General features: G+C 42.3%; 1 protein-coding gene across 3 annotated transcripts in view; it reads right to left on the reverse strand.

The window, feature by feature from the left end:
• MBNL2 (muscleblind like splicing regulator 2) overlaps positions 1 to 15,285 on the reverse strand; it is a 116,631-nt gene extending 101,346 nt beyond the window's left edge. For all 3 annotated transcript variants that reach the window (XM_062566839.1, XM_062566842.1, XM_062566843.1), the window contains exon 1: positions 15,171 to 15,285. The gene's annotated coding sequence lies outside the window, so the exon portion shown is untranslated. The remainder of the gene's footprint in view (positions 1 to 15,170) is intronic.
• Between the last annotated feature and the right edge of the window lie 1,720 nt (positions 15,286 to 17,005).

Genomic DNA, 17,005 nt, shown 5'->3' on the forward strand with positions numbered 1-17,005 from the left:
GGCATGTTCTCAAAAGAGAGCTATAGTATGCTCCAGCAAGGTTTTATAGCTGAATATTTAAGTCACAACTCAGGTGCATTGGAGAGCTCAGCTGCCTCTGCATATAGCCTTATGCACTTAGCCTGAAATATATTTGACCAAATATAAACAACCACATCTCACTGAGTCACTCTACTCCCCCTCTCTCTTTATAGTCACTGAAGAAATAGGCATTCGTAGGCTGTGATTCATCTTATCCAAAAGTAGGTATCTGAATTCTAACAGATGTATCATATCCTATAAGTGCCTGGGTCTCTCTATTTAGATTACCTGAGCTCATTGCCCTTAGTTTCCTTCTATTAAGACTTTCATTAAACATACAAAAGATGAAATCTTACTATAGTAAGAACCTTTATTAGGAAACTTAAATTTAGATACTTGTTACACATATGGGATAGCACTTTTGATTTTCAAATTCATTTAAAATAACTATAGACATTAACACATAGCTGAAGAACACCTGTGTTTTGACAAGGTGTAGTCAGAACTTCGATGTAAATCCTTAGCTTGCTGTAGGCATGTCCCAGCTCTGCTGCCATATAAGCTGCAGAAGTTTGTTCTATTATGTTGCATGTTCTTCTAGATTGAAGATGTTTCATGTTTTTTTTTTCCCCTGACTGAACATCAACCCTTACATTTGTTCATGCTTTCCTCCATTTCCTCTGAATAACTGAGTGAAACCAAATTAACCAAAAAAAGAGTTAGACTGGGATCGTCTTTCTGATCATTTTTGGTTTTGCTGGGATTTTTTTTTTTTTTTTTTTTTTTTTTTTTGTGGTGAGAGAGGGTTGGTAAAACAACTGATTTCTTGCTGACTCTGTCTATAAGTTCAGTAATATCTAACCGGCAAACCATTTACATTAATCAATTTTTAGAATGATGACTTATGCAAGAGTTTTATCAGGAAAATAGTTCTACTTTTCCTCATGACAGCTGAAAAAGCTGTTTTCAGACTGATGATCTGAAATATCAAATCATAGAAGTGTTATTAAAATATTAATCGTTAAAAGTGTAGCCATCCAAAAAACAAATATTTCACGCCATTTTAGACACCCTAGGGAATTCCCATTGCCCTCCATCAACCACTATAGAAAAGACTGGGTCACCAGTATGTCCTGCATCGTATGTGTCAGTCTCATGCAGATGTCAGATATAAAATGGCCTGCTGTTGTTTAGATGCTGTACATTTAGATACCTGAACCCACCACAAAATGTAAATAATTTCCTCAATACACTTCAGAACAAATGTTTCCAACTCTTTTAGTAGAGTATGAAAGAGATGAATACAAAGCTAAATCCTTTATCTTCAACCCCTGAACACTACTCAGAAAAGCTCTTTTATTATTTACAAGGAATCATACAGTAAGGGTACAAACACTATTTAAGCCAGCAGCATATGTAATGAAAATTCAAGATAAATCCTTCCCTCTTTTAACTGACTTCATGTTCCTTTATTCTGTACAGCATCCACCACATTCAGGGAATGATCTGATGGAAGTCTCCCAAGTCTTACTCCAGCGGAAATAAATGCTGAATGCTCCAGCCTTCACAAAAATGTACTTTAAATCCATGTGGTTGTGAAGCATACTTTCCAAATGTGTCAAATGTAAAAAGAAAAAGAGAGCTGTGCCTTTAAGTCTTTAATATGCAGCTGGAAACAATGCAAAGGTGTAAACTGCCACTATTCTATAATGCCTAAACAAGCTTTAACAAGACATCTCGTATTGGGAAGTTCTTCCACCGCTGGTAAAAACACGCTCCTTCCTCCTCAGATTCCTCCATGACTAATTTCCTCCATAGCTATTGTTCTGGCTTCAGATTTGGAGTAGTTCCTATTCAAACTCTCAACAAGAGGAAACCATTTGATAAATCATCTAGGCAGAGAATTTACTAACCTCATCCGCAAAACCATATACAGTATATAGGAAAACCCCCTTGTGTTTCAGGAAGCATAGGTGGAGGATGTGTATACTCAAATTCCTGCCCCTTATCCTGAGAAGCTAAAATTTACTGGCTTCCTATAATAGCCAATCTACTGAGAAGCACAAAGCAACAAGATTTGTCTTCCAAGTAGTTCCTAAATTACCAGAATTAATTCTTCACATGATTACATTAAGAAGTATTGCAATTACGTTTTGTGCAGGTAAACCAAATATGTCCTTTTTAAATCATCTATGAAGCTTCAATTATCAGCCTTTAATGTATCCTAAGTCCTACACATGATTGAAGTAATGGCTGCAAATAACAAATCTTCTGACCAGCGATGAAATGGGGACTCTTCAACTATCTTTAAATCCAAAAGCTGTGTTTTATTACTCAATTATAAATCCAAAGGAAAAAAAAACCATGCCACTGAAACTAAACTAGTACTCTGAATTTCCCCATCTTCAATTAGCACAAAAAATAGTTCAACTCACTCTAATTCATTAAAATTATTCTTTTAGTTTTGCACACTACTACAATATATGTGTAAAACGTTCTGTTGCCATTTAACAGGTGATGCTAGCTGCAGTTTCCCTAGAAGCTGCCACTTAACAGCCGGAGCCTGTAGGGTAGACCCTCAGGGGCATGCAACAAAACCAGCAAGCAATCTTCACTGTAAGTGGAGAAAATAGGCTCTCAGAGACTTCACAGAAAATGAGCGCCAATTGGATAATTTTTGTTTTTTAAAATCAGTAAAAGTACGATTGAATCCCTCACCCCTTTTACAACAACTAATGGCCTGTATATGTAAGAGCAGAGGACTCCATATAATTAACAAGGCATTACCTTGGCAAGGAGGGGAGGCCTGGAGCAAGTAAGTACAGGGTTTTATTTTTTCTGTGAAGTATGGATGACAGGTAGGAGAAAGCCATGCCAAGTGAACTGCAGGCAAGCAACTAGTCTTTTGGTTAGCAGGCAGCTCTGTTTTGTGAAGTCTATGAGTTTGTGTTCACCTAGGCAAGGTTTTCTTTAAACATCAGTTATATGCATTCAAACAGTCATTAATTTTGCACCAAATTTCAACTTTCATCTCAAAAAAGTTGGTTTGTTTTAACTTGCTATCTATTATGTTTTAACTTGCTGAGTACTGTGAAGTGCCTGCAATACTTTCATTTGTGTAACAGTTTTATTCATGTGGTCCTTGGCCTAATTACTCTGCCACATAATACTACACAAAATCACTAACCTTAATTTTTGCTGATGTCATCCTAAATCTATAAAATATAAAGCTATATATATATTTTGTTATATATACAGCTACTTACTTATGTTTCTGTTAAACAGGAGGAAACAAGAATTGCTTTCATTCAAGAAAAACAAAAAAGCAGAAGTAATGAAAGACAATAAACAAGGTCCTCACATCTGCAGCAGAAGCATTAGGTATACAATAAAATGGCATCCAAAAGCCTAATCTCTGATGGCAGTATGGCTCACAAGCACATATCAAGATTTAATCTCACCACCCCAAAATTGAAGTAAATTATATAAAGAATGCCTCAAAAAACATATACATAAATCAAAATACATGCAGTAGTTCATTCACCAGAGGTTCAAAGACAGAACCAAAAATTTATTTGCAGGGGGAAGTCTGTAAGCAGATAGACTCCAGCTCTCTAACACCATGTACTTTGCCTCTTCTATATTTTACTCTGGTTGTCCTCTCTCTCAAAAAAACAAAACAAAACAAAAAACGCTCCAAAATCCCTAAGTAAAATTGACAGTCATTCACTTGGCTAGTCCCCCTTATACCAGTTCTAATCATGATGAAATATTTGCACTAACAGATATTAGTACACTCCAAGTAAGCTTAGAAGGCATCCTGTGTGATACCTCTGATTGCTTAAGCACTAGGTAAAAGGGACTGCAGAGGAAAAAAGCAAGATGAAGACTAGATCTTTTGCTGTAGGTAGTCCTATGAACTTAAGACTGTAAGGCCAATTCTGCCACAGTGCATGGTGCTCTTGGGGGCCTCAGTGATGCCTCACCTGCCACCTGTGACAGGTGCACAAGGAGGATTTTGCTTGTTTGGGCCGTATTAATCACCCAGAGGGTGATGTCCCTTTTCTCTGCGTTGCGAGTGACATCAAAACCTGTCAAGGCATAAGTATCCTGTAGGTCATCAGGCCATACACATTTAGGCCCACCATACTGATTTCCAGTGATCAATCCCGAGACTGATCCTGGAGCATTACTGTATGTACTATAAAAGCAGTATTGAGAAAACAAAATTAAGCTTATCACCAAGGAGCACAAGGTAGCCAGTCAGCTCAGTTCAGTTTGTACAAAAGATACTGGCTTATGTTCTGAAAATGGAAAGAAAAAAAAAATCACAGAAACACTGCATGGAAGAGACCTCCAGAGGTTTTTCAATCCAGCCTCCCACTCAAAGACAACTGTAAGCAACACTCAATCAGCTGTGGCTTGTCTCAACAAGTCCTGAAAAGCTCCTATGATATATATTAGCCTTTCTGGATGACTTGTTCCTGTGCCACATCACCCTTCTAGTGAACCCCCAAAGCAATAATTTTTGGACATTACCTGCTATGGCAGGTTTAGCTCAGTTGGTTAGAGCATGGTGCTGCTAATGCCAAGGTTGCGAGTTCAATCCCCATACAGGCTACGCTGAGGGTTGGACTAGATAATCTCCACAGGTCCCTTCCAACCTTACCATTCTATGATTCTATGTAGCACTACTAAGAAGAGTTTGACTCTATTATCTCTGTAACTACTCTTCTGGTAGCTGTAAGCAGCTGTCCCTTAATCTCCTTTTTTTAGGCTTAGATTGTCCCTTAGCCTCCTTTTCATCAGACTAAAGATGCCCAGCATCCTCAACCTCTCTTCCCTGCTCTAGTCTCCTATTCATATTAGGAGACCTTTACTGGATCTAGACATGGCAACATCACTTAACCTGAGCTAAAAGTATTGCTAAAAGCAATCATCATGTGTTCAGTTCCCAAAGGAAGAATCACAAAGACTTCTAGCTGCATCTCTTCCATCCCCTGTTGGCAGAGCATATGTAGGGGTAAAGGAATATCACTCAAACGTTCTGCCATTTGCTTCTTTTGATTATTCCTTGAACTACTGACAGAAGGGACAGATAAAATGCCCAGGATCCTGCACATAAAGGGCCAGAGAACTTTCACCTTACTACTTCTGTCCTCTCAGATATTTTATACATCGAGTGCACTTCCATTTTACCAAGATATCTACAAACAACAGACACAAAACTTCATCAAAATCTCTTCCAACTACTGAAAGACACCTGACCAACAGAAGACTAAAGTTATCTAGAATAATTCCTTATGGATCCTTCAGAATCCAAAATTTAGTATGGACAGTTCCAATTATGGATGTCTCCAAAGATTTATTTTGGGGACAACTTAATTTCATGTTTACTGGCAGCCCAAAGACATAACCTTCAATAATTGTCCCTTTACTCGTTTTTTTCAATCTTTTTTGTGCAGAAAGACACAAATAATGAACAAACTGACAAAATCTTGCTGAAGTAACTACAGCAGTTATGATCATTTCTCCAGTTTAGAAAATTCTTAGGCAACAGTTCAATCTTAAAAGTCTTAAGCATGAAGTATCATGTTATCTCTTTTTTCATTTCTTTTTCCAGTGTGAGATTGCCTTGGAAGAACCTCCAGCATTAGGGACTTAGCAGCAGTCCTTGTAGCAGCAGGGATCAGCTCTAGCATGTTTGCTACTGCCTCTGACACTGTAAGGAAAAAGTGCTTCAATCATCTTTGAAATTTTTAAAGAAGAAGGAGATAAGCTTTCCAGAGAGTGAAACCAATGCTGTGATAATCCTTCTGTCAGCCCTAGGGCCATCATCACAACTCAGACTACCAAACTGCTCTGGAGTATTGAGCTCCACCCAGCTCTGGTCTCCAGTTAGTGCCACACAGTCAAGAGACCACTTTACAGCTCAGAAAACATTGATTTTTCTTCCCTCTTTCTCTAATTCACAACAGTGAGGATAGGTTATTTCAAGAAAATGAATGACTGAGGCCACTTCAAGAAAATGAATGACTGAGGCCACTGATAATTCCTCCATCTGCTGGAATGTACCCTAATCTTACCATTACTGCTATTATGCCCTCACCCTTCCTGTCTACACTCACCACTGCTCCCAGAAGATGAGTTTCTAGTTCTGACCAAGCCCAGGATTCAACTGCGTATATCTCTAGAAAGAAGCACAAGATATCCATGCCTCTCCTGTGACAACTAGCAATCTGAACTGCACAATCTGGCATGGTATAAACTGGAATAGACAATTCAAGGAATTAGGAAAAGAACCAGAGAAAACGTCTAAAAGCCCAAGTAGCACAAGAAACACACTTCACAACAAACAGGAACCAAACAACATAAAGCAGTATGAAATTAAGTGAATGACTTGAGTAACGTTAAGACTCATCTGTAACTGCCAACAGGTAACACAAAATCCCAACTTCCTAATACAAGTGATCAAAAAGTCAAGGAGGAAGGGCATTGTGCTGGGCCTCCTACTTACAAACAAGGAAGAACTGGCCAAAGACGTGAAATTCAGGGGCAGCCGCTGCCATAAAATAGTGGAGTTAAGGATCCTACAAGGAGGGAACAGAGCAGAAAGCAGGATCATAACCCTAGATTTCAGGAGAGCAGATTTTGGCCTGTTCAAGGACCTGCTTGGAAGAGAATCTCATAGCATATGGCATTGAAGGGAAAAGAGGTCCAAGAGAGTTGCTTGATATTTAAGAATTACCTCCTCCAAGCTCAAAAATGGTCCATCCCCACAAACAGGAAATCAGACAAAGGTGGCAAGAGGCCTGCATAGATAAATATGGAGCTCCTGACTAAACTCAAACATAAAAGGGAAGTGTACAAGAATTGAAAGCGGAGACAGGTGACCCAGGAGGAATATAGAGGCATTGTCTGAACACGCAGGGATAGGATTAGAAAGGTCAAAGCCCATCTGGAATTGAATCTGGCAAGAGACAAGAAGGGCAAGAAGAAAAGTACCTGCAGGGTACAAGTACCTGAAGGGAGGGTGTCAAGGGGCCGGGGAGAAACTCTTTTCAGTTGTCCCGCGTGATGGGACAAGAGGCCATGGGAAAAAACAACCACAGGAAGTTCCGCCTGAACGTGAGGGGGAATTTCTTCCCTGTGAGAGTGATGGAACACTGGACCAGGTTGCCCAGAGAGGTGGTGGAGTCTCCTTCTCTGGAGGTATTCAAGGCCCGCCTGGATGCAACCCTGTCTAACATGCTCTAAGTGACCCTGCTGAGCAGGGAGGTTGGACTAGATGACCTCTGGAGGTCCCTTCCAACCTTACTGATTCTATGATTCTATGAAGAAAAGCTTCCACAAGTACGTAAGCATAAGTTCACACAAAAGTAAGGCTAGGGAATTCGTGGACCCATTGCTGAATAGGCAGGGGCCCTAGTGACAAAAGACATGGAAAAGGCCAAGGTACTGAATGCCTTCTTTGCATTGGTCTTACTCACGAGATTGGCCCTCAGGCCAGGCCCTCAAGACCAAAGGGAAAGTCTGGAGCAATGCAGACTTACCCTCAATGGAGGAAGAGGAGGTTAGAGCATGCTTAAACAAACAAGACATATGAGGACCTAGGACCTGATGGGATGCACCCACGGGTGCTGAGAAAGTTAGCTGATGTCATTGCTAGGTCACTACTGATTATCTTTGAACGGCCCTGCTGATCAGAACTTCCTGAGGACCAGAAGAAAGCAAACATCATGCCTATCTTCAGAAAAGGCAAGAAGAATCTGGGAAACTACAGAGCAGTCAGCCTCACCTTGACCTCTGGGAAGGCAATAAGAGCCTTCTGGCTCTGGATATCATTTCCAGATACATGAAGGTGACTGGGGGGAGTCTGCATGGATTTATCAAGTGGACATAGTGCTTAACCAACCTGACAGCCTTCTATGATGAGATTAATGGCTTGGCAGATGAGGAAAGAGCAGCAGATATTGTTTGCCTTGACTTTATTAAGGCTTTTGACACTCTCTCCCATAACATCTTCATAGAAAAGATAGTAAAATATGGGCTAGATAGGGGGACAGCGAATGGGGCTGGAAACTGGCTGAACTGCTGGGCTCAGAGAGTTATGACCAGTAACACAAAGTCCAGCTGGAGGCCAGTCACTACTGGTGTACCCAAGGGGTTAATACTGTTTAACCTCTTCATTAATGACCCAAATGATTGGACAGAATGCACCTTCAGCAAGTTGGTATATGGGAATGGATGGAAGGAGTGACTGACACACTGGATGGAGGAGGTGTGACAACAAGCTGGAGAAATGGATAGAAAAGAATCACATGAAGTTCAACAAATGGAATCCCATGCACCAGGACAGGACGGTGGCCAACTGGTTGGAGAGCAGAGCAGCTTTCAGCAATGCACCCTCTTAACAAAGGCCAACTATATCCTGGATTGCATTAGGAAGAACGTTGCCAGCAGATCAAGAAAGGTGATCCTTCTGTTCTACTCAGCCCTGGTGAGGCCACATCTGAAGCGCTGGGTTCAGTACTGACCTCCCCAGCACAAAAGAGACATGGACCTGCTGGAACATGTCTAGCAAATAGCTGTGAAAATAATTAAAAGGCTGGAGCATCCCTCATACAAGGAGAAGCTGAGTGAGCTGGGACTGTTTAGCCTGGAGAAGAGAAGGCTCGGTAGGATCTTATCATTGTATATAAATATCTGATTGGAAGGTGTAAAGAAGATGGAGCCAGACTCTTCTCAGTGGTGCCCAGTGACAGGGCAAGAAGCAACAGGCACAAACTGAAACACAGGAAATTCCTCCTGAATACGAAATACTTCACTGTGAGGATGGCTGATCACTGGAACAAGTTGCCCAGAGAAGCTGTGGAGATATTCAAGATCCAGCTGAACATGGCCCTGCGCAACCCGCTCAAGCTGACCCTGCTTGAGCAGGGGGATTTGACCAGATGATCTCCAGAGGTCCCTTCCAACCTCAAATATTCTACAATTTTGTGAATCCAAAAGAGCAAAATACCGAATATACATTGTATCACTGAAAGCTGCCTGGCTGATATATACATCCTGTGCCTTTTTTTCCTTTTCTTTTTCCCCCTTTTTTCCCCTCTTTTCTTCCATGATGCTCTGTAAGTCAAAGACTTGGACACAAGCAGAAGGCAAGTAGTACTTCATTCACCTGTTCTGCAAATATGAAATTAATAAAGATGCTTTTAGGCACTTTAGGTTTCATTCTTCTGAAAAGCTAAAACTAATATTTATTCACTTAAATATTATAACAAACAAACAGATTTAGGAAGGCTAACCCTGATATCTTGTAAGGAAAGGATAATCGTCTGGGATGAAAAAATCTTGGGAATTTCAATAAACATGCCTACAAGGCTGAACATGCTGAAGTCCCCAAAACTTATCTTTTTCATAGTATCATATGAAAAGCCAGTTTCCTTATAGTTTCCTCAGAATCTTCACAGGCTCTCTGGTCCAACCTGCACAGTTCACCATAGTTTGGGCAAGACCCTTGGCACAGAAGTTGAGATTAAGGATACCACTACACTACTGCTATTTGCAAAGAACATCATCTCATTCAAACAAGTGAGAGAACTTCCAAGTTCCTGCTAAGAAACTCAAAGAACTTTTACAGCTCGTAAAACGACAGCAGCAGGACAGGGGTCTGAGGACTAAGGGAATCACTAACTAGTATCACTAACACTGATCATACACATACTTGGCCCTCAACAACCATTGCCACAGTAATGCTCATAAAAATCATCTTAATGTTTTGACATCTCACTGTATATACACATAAGACAGAAATTACACATTTGAGGACAGCAAATACAGGCTGAAATACTTAATTCATCAAAATCTATGCTAAGGCAAAGAAAAATATTCCTGTTACTTGAAGCTTTCAAATCCCCCTCTTCAGGAAATTGTCCTGGCCTGTAAGACAGGTCATCAAAGCTCAGAGCCTAAAATGTCCATATAAATATAGAGCACCGCAAGGAAATGTTCTACTTCCTTAACCTTGTGTATACTTGGAATGCTTTCTCAGCTAACCTGAACATACTTAACAGACATCTTAGAGGAAAAACCTTTAAGGTACAGGGATGTCTAAATCTATTCAACTTGGGTTGTCTAAGATCTTTGAGCTCCTTTCATACTACTTCCAGTCTTAAATCTTTAATAAGACAGAAGTTTCCCTTCTCCGTGGAAATGTAACAGTCCTACCACTACTGAAGGAACTCATCATGGATGTACTTACTGTTCCTAGCAGCTACTGGCTAGTGTCAAATCTCTCATTCCTGAGGAAGTTCAGTAGCAAAGTCAGCTATAGGCTGAGCTAATTGAACTTAATGCTATAGACCAGGGACACTAAGTTAAAGAGGACATGGACTTTGACATACTTTAAGTTAACTCTTGTCAGAAGATAGTTGGCTGATACATACTTAACCTCCTTGATCTCCTTTTGATACTATCAGGCATGAAATAGTTGTGTCTCACTTTGTGGAGGGAAACTTCATGAGGGTCCACAAAAATACGGTAAATTAGTTTTTCCAGAAAGGACCCAAATAGTATCAAAGTCCATCACTCAAACCTTGCCCTGTGGAGATCTACAAAGCTCAATTCGGTATACACTGCTTTCCAACATCAGCATCAAACCACTAGGTGAACTATTCAGAAAGCACAAATTCAAATTCTCTCAATATGCAAAGAGACCTATTCATCCTTCACCACAAACAGCTACAGCACCCTCAAAATGACCCACTGCAGAGGAGCAGTTGAAGTTAAATCTAACCCTAGAATTCACCAGTGGTCAGACAAAAACACTTCTGAGAGCTTGCAGCCATAGACAGACTGTGCTTTTGTTGCTTTAAGACAGGTGATCCCAGCTGGTCATAGGTCAAAAGTATTCCTGGACTTTACACTGACATTCTACTTTCATACTGAAACCACTGCTCAGTGACAGTGTTGCCATCTCAGCTCTACTTAGGCAAAGAGTGACTTAGAATACATTACAACAGGTTATGAAGCCTTCCACTCTAGGAAATTTTATTAACTCAGAACATGCCGCATCTCTCCTCAGTAAAATGGCTGCATGCCATCATTAAACTTGTCCCCCATCTTCCAAACTGCATGCTCATGTTGTTCAAGAACCTACTTACTACCTTAAAACATTCTGTGGCCTAGGCCCAGGGCAACAACAGGAACATCTAAGGCTCCACAGAAGAATAACCACTGACAGTAATCATTTTCATCAGTCACTGAACACAAGCCACAGATGTTGGTGTGAAGCTGCAAGTCAGGGATAGAGATATTTCTAAAATACTGAGTTGTTCACTGCTTTAAGCTCTTTGAATAGGTCTACTCTTCCTTCATAGCTGTATTTGTTTGAGCCGCAGCAGAGTACATCTTTATTCCAAATTTAGTAAGGGTTTCAATATTCTTTTCCTCTGAAACCTTAAGCAAATCAATGGTGGCAAATTCAGTTATCACAAAGAATCCGACAATAACAATCCAGACTATACAAAAAGTGCAGGGAATATCAGTAGAAAAAGGAGATTGTTTTTATTTTTAAAGGCTTGTTCACCAGAATGAGTGACTAGAAAATGAGAAGTATTTTTGATCAATACTTTTCCTGACTTTCATTTCAATGACATTTTAATGAACACTTTCTAACTAGCTCTACTTACATAAAGTTGCAAATGAACGTGGGAAATTACTGAAGAAAGGTAATAAAAAAAAAGAAAATTCCATCAGGTATTTTCTTTCCTGAGTGTCTATGAGAAAGTGAATAATAATTCATCCAGGAAAAAGTGATTCAGCAAAGATTCAATTGGTCAAAGACATTTGGAAAGGAGTAACAGAGAAAAGGCAGAAAGAGTTTGAAATATGATAGAGGGACATGAGAAAAAAAAGTGAGATCTGGAACCTAATTAGGATACTTTACAATTCTGCAAAGACCAAGGCAGCATGCTCACATCTGTCCAGAGCACTTCAGCACCAGAAAGCAAATAATAAACTGTCAGAAAAAATATAGAAGAGCACAAAACGTGATGGTAGGACTTGACAGAGCCACCTGAAGTGAGATTTCTACTCAGATAACTGATGGTATTAAAATACCTTCTTTGATAACAGGCTTAATTTGGTTCACTGTTCTTGTTTCTGTTTCTATGGGCAGGTTTGATCAAATTCTGAAAGATTCTAGCAGTAAGATTCTAGTAGTATCAACATAAAACCTATTGGGGACTATTAAAACTAAAAAAGAGGCAATATATACAAGCAGGCTGTTCATTCGCCTAGCATGGAATTAGTTACAGTGAGAATCTGCCAAATCTAAATAAATTAGGGTGTATGATTTTACTCAGCAAGTTTAAGAAGTGAAATTATCATATCATGTTACTGAGATTCCAAAAGCTGCCCAGAGGATGCAGAAATATCTAACACCATTAGGCACCAATAGAAATACCAATTTACTATGCTTGCCCAACATTTCTTACTGCCATAAATTTTTAACAGAATTTTTTCCACTGTCTTACAATTCAGCTTTCAACCTAAGAAGAAAGACCAGAGAGGTTCTCAAACTTACAGTGGTCACGTGTCACTGATGGCAGGATTCATTTGCCACTTTTGCTACAGCACATATACAGCATTCCTAGTTTAGCTAGGGCACAGCATAGCATTAATTTATTTGGTATTGCATATTACAGTTCTAGCAACTAGGCAATCAGGAATGAAACTACAAGAGCAGATGTAATAGAAGAGATGAGAATTTCACCTATGAAATGTTAACAGCAAGTAGACTTTAATCTTCTTATGACAATTGTTATTCTGTAAAAGCCAAATCTAAGAAAACAATGCTCAAGTGAAGATTTCTGCATCACAATCCCAAACATATCATTGCCAAAGATTTGAGATTTTGGCAGGTCTGCTCAGGTCTAACAACAAGCCATTGCTTCAGAATGAAGGCCATAATTGATAAAAGAGAGAAGTTACAGAGGGGAAAGTATGCTGAAGTGATTCATGCAATGGGGGCCACCACCGTATCTGCACAATGCAGAAGTTCCGATCTTGTGGTGATAGTAAGGGCACTGTGACTAAACCACCTATTTCTAAAGCTATAGAAAAACATTACTATATTGCCCTCATCCTGCAAACAGGATTGACAGACCAGTGCAGATCAACCCTGCAGTGCACTACTATTCCAAACATCACCTGCACATAGAATCTAATGCACAATAGTATATACCAGCAACTACAGCAAGTGCCAAAGACTAAAATGTCCTAACACGGACCGCTAGCAACAAAATTTCTGACACAACCTTAGATTTTAAATAAGCAAAGCAGCAGTTGGTACCCCTAGACCACTTTAACATAGAAGAGAGAAACTGCAGCATTATACCAGGGGTTCATACGCTCTCTAAAAGCATACAAAGTTGACACTACACAAAAGGGCCTTGTCCAAACCAGGAAGAATTACATGCTTTTCAAGTAGCAGTATCAGCTGTATTGTATGCATGCAAATAGTTAACACCATATTTACATTCCAAGTTACAAATTGGTTATCATTGATGCTGAAGTAACATGTTGGGGTTTTTTTTGAAACATACTCAAAAAATGTGTCAAAGAAGCTTTCTTTTAGTCCTGGACAGCAACTTCAGAGTATTCCAGAGGTGTTTAAAAGCATATTTGTCCCTAAAATCTACTACAAGTACTTCTGTTATTTGCGTTCATATACACAGTGCAGTATCTGCACACACCCAGGGGAAAGACAAATGGCTACATCTATGTATGTTTACCAATGTATGAATACCATGTTAAAATCATAAGCACTATGCCAAGTTACACATTTAAAATCAATTACACTTCCACTACTACCTACAAGTCTGCACTGCATTAAAAATAAAACTACAAGCCTGAACAAGACACATCAATTTGACACCCTCACTTAATTATATTAATCCTACATGGATTTCCTCTATAGTTGAATTAAATACATGTAAGTTGTTCCACGTTGTTTCAAACACATATACAGAAAAAATCCTATTGTTATTTGTATGTCTGCTCACACAACTACTTCTAAAAATGAAACAAAACATTTGAAAACAGAAACCTATAGGCAATGTTGCCATACATCAAGAAATGTGTGTGCACATGCCCACTACATAAATAAATAAAAATAGCTTCTGAATGAAAGAAGAGCATTTGATTTCCACACAGAAGAGTTTCTCAGGTTGCATTCATGCTACCACTTCTCTTCAGTTTTTCCCTCCTCACAGTCACCTTCACTGGTGGTGTGAAGGAAAATCTTGATTAGAAAGTGCCTTTCTCTCTCTCTCTCTCTTTTTTTTTTTTTTTTTTTTTTAGGAAAACAATCCTTCGGTGTTTCCTAATGTTTATACTGATGTCGAAGGGGGAGGCAGGCCCCAGCCCACTGCTACCAACTGCAGGGCTGTAATGGCGGGGGCAAGCGGGGGGTTAAATCTGAAGGAAAACGCTCATGCAGTCAAGGCCTCAGAGAGCACTTCCTTTCCAGAAGTAACAAAAACTTATTACTTCTGCTCACTGCGACTCCCCAGCACGCACCCGCTGCCAAATGCTGAGTTAACAAACCCATAAATCACCGCTGAACCAGATATAATGTGCAGGGAGCAGCCCTCCGCCACGCCGCAGGGCAGGCCGGCGCCTCGCACCCGCGGGACCTTCCCGAGCCGCCACCGCTTCTCCGAGCGGCAGGAAGGGAAAACTAAAGCGGGCCGCGACGGGAGGGGAGAGCGGGGGGCCCCCGAACAAGTGCGCGACCGCCGACACCCGCCGGCGGGGCAGAGGCGCAGAGCGGCCCGCGGGGCCGGCAACGGCTCGCCAGGGCGCGCCCCGCAGGGGACGCGCGGCGGCGGCGCGGGGAGCCCCCTCAGAGGGAGGCGCCGCCGCTTCGTCCGCCGGCCCCCGCCGCGCCAACTGCCCTGCGGGGCGGCGCGCCCGCCCGCCCGGCGCCGCCAACGGCCCCTCGCGCGCCGCCCCCAGGCGGGGGGAGGGGCGAGGAGGAAGCGGCGCGGGACCCGCGGCGGCGCCGACCCGCCGCGCGGGCGGGCGGCCGTTGCGCGGGGGTAGGGGTGGGGGAGGGGGGCGGCGCGGGCGGTCTCCCTTACCTCGCAGGGGAGGGGAAGGGAGGGCGAACCCGCTCCCCCGAGCCGCGCCGAGGCGCCTCCGCCGAGCAACCCCTCACCTCTCCCGCCGCGGCGGCGGCGGCGACTGCTCGCGTAGGGGCGGTCCGGCCCCTCCCTGCCGGGGCTGAGCCACCGCCCCGGGGCCGGGGCCGCCGCCGGACCCGCCCCGTCCCGCGGCTGCAGCCTGCCTGCCTGCCCGCCCCGCCCCGCCGTGCCGCCGCCCGCCCCTCGGCGCCTCACGGCGTCGCGGCGGCTGCGCTCGCCACGCGGGGCCCCCCGGGACAGACCCGAGCGTGTCCGCGGCCGCGCAGACGGGGCGAGGAGGGGACACAAAATCCTGGGTCTCAGGCAGCGCATGTTGCTTTGTTTACTGTTGGAGCCGCGAAGTGTCCTTATTGCAGGCAGTGTCTGGAGAAAACAAATTGTTCTGCTTCCAGTGCTCGTTCTGCCCAGATTTTTACCCAAATTCTTGAATAGTTCTCGTTCCCCTAAAGTTAGATTCACAGGCAAAAAGAGCGCTTCCGCTCACAACTAATGGCCAGCACAGTGCCGTGGTGCCCGTCGCAGCCCTGATCCTGCAGGACCATCTCTGTGGCACAAGGATTATTGGCAGCTTTCCCCGAAAACAAAATATCCCCAGGCAGAGTGAAGGGGGAGCTGTAATGCTTCCTAGTTTCCCTCTAGAAAATTCAGCTTGCGTCACCCACTCATGCTCCTCCACTGGGTGAAACTACCAGTGTGGTTCACCTGCCCACGCTGGTGCGGCTATCACCGCTGCTTTTGCCTGCCAGCACGGTGCCTTCCTGCCATGCCCTCGCCCCAGCACGGCTCAGCTAAGCCCTGCGCTGTGGCAGCTCAGGAGCCACAAGAGCTAAAGCCTCACCTGACAAGAAATGAGGTGGTTTGGCTCCCCGAGCAGGAGGTTCTCCGGAAAGTCAGACCATTAATGAAGAGATGACCGGGAGTGAGGCCACAAACAGCTAGTTTAAATAGATTTAAACTGTTGAAGAATGGCAAGTTACAGGAAAAAAATATTCAGAAAGCATCCACATTTCAATTTCAACTAAATTGCTTTAAGCTATCCCTGAAGTCTTTTGCAAGAAGAATCAGTGAACTTTCAAATTTATTAATGCAAAATGTGCTACATTTTGAGCAAGAGAGTAAGCTTTTAGACTTATTATCTCATACTTTCACTTCCTTTGGCATTCTGAGGCTGAATCAGAGACAAAATCCGTTTTTAAACTAATGAATAGAGTGATGAATTAACACTTTAAGGGTAATTGGAAACCAGTCCTAACCAGTTTGTTCAAGGTGACCCCATGAATAATGGTGTTTGAATATAACCGATCAGAAAAGTATGCTAATATTACTCTACTTTGAAAAGGAAATATAATAAATGGAATAAATACAAAGACCAGCTAGAGCCTAACTGAAGATGCCACCAGGAAGAACTCAGTATGATAAGCACCCTCCCCCAGTTGGTAGGAGGAGAGAATGGCTTTGAAAAGAATAAAAAAAGAAAAAAACTGCTGGTGCTCCAGCTCATCCCACTGCTGAAGACTGTAGTAGTCCTCAGGCTACCAGGAGCAGCAGCAGCATCTCTACCTCTTCATTACCTCTTCATTCCCTCCTGACAATTTTGGTCTTAGTGAACTGCAGTTCTATGAAGCAAAATAAACAAGAGTGTAAAAATCCTTCCTTGCACATTCTCTTCTTATCTTCATTCAATGAGAGAAGAAAACTGAAAAAGGCATTGCTAAATATGCAGAAGGTCTCATCAGGATGTTCCATTCATTCAGATTTTAGTGCACAAGTGA

This window comes from Rhea pennata, chromosome 1 (genome assembly GCF_028389875.1).
Source record: "Rhea pennata isolate bPtePen1 chromosome 1, bPtePen1.pri, whole genome shotgun sequence".
In the NCBI taxonomy this organism is placed as follows: Eukaryota; Metazoa; Chordata; class Aves; order Rheiformes; family Rheidae; genus Rhea; species Rhea pennata.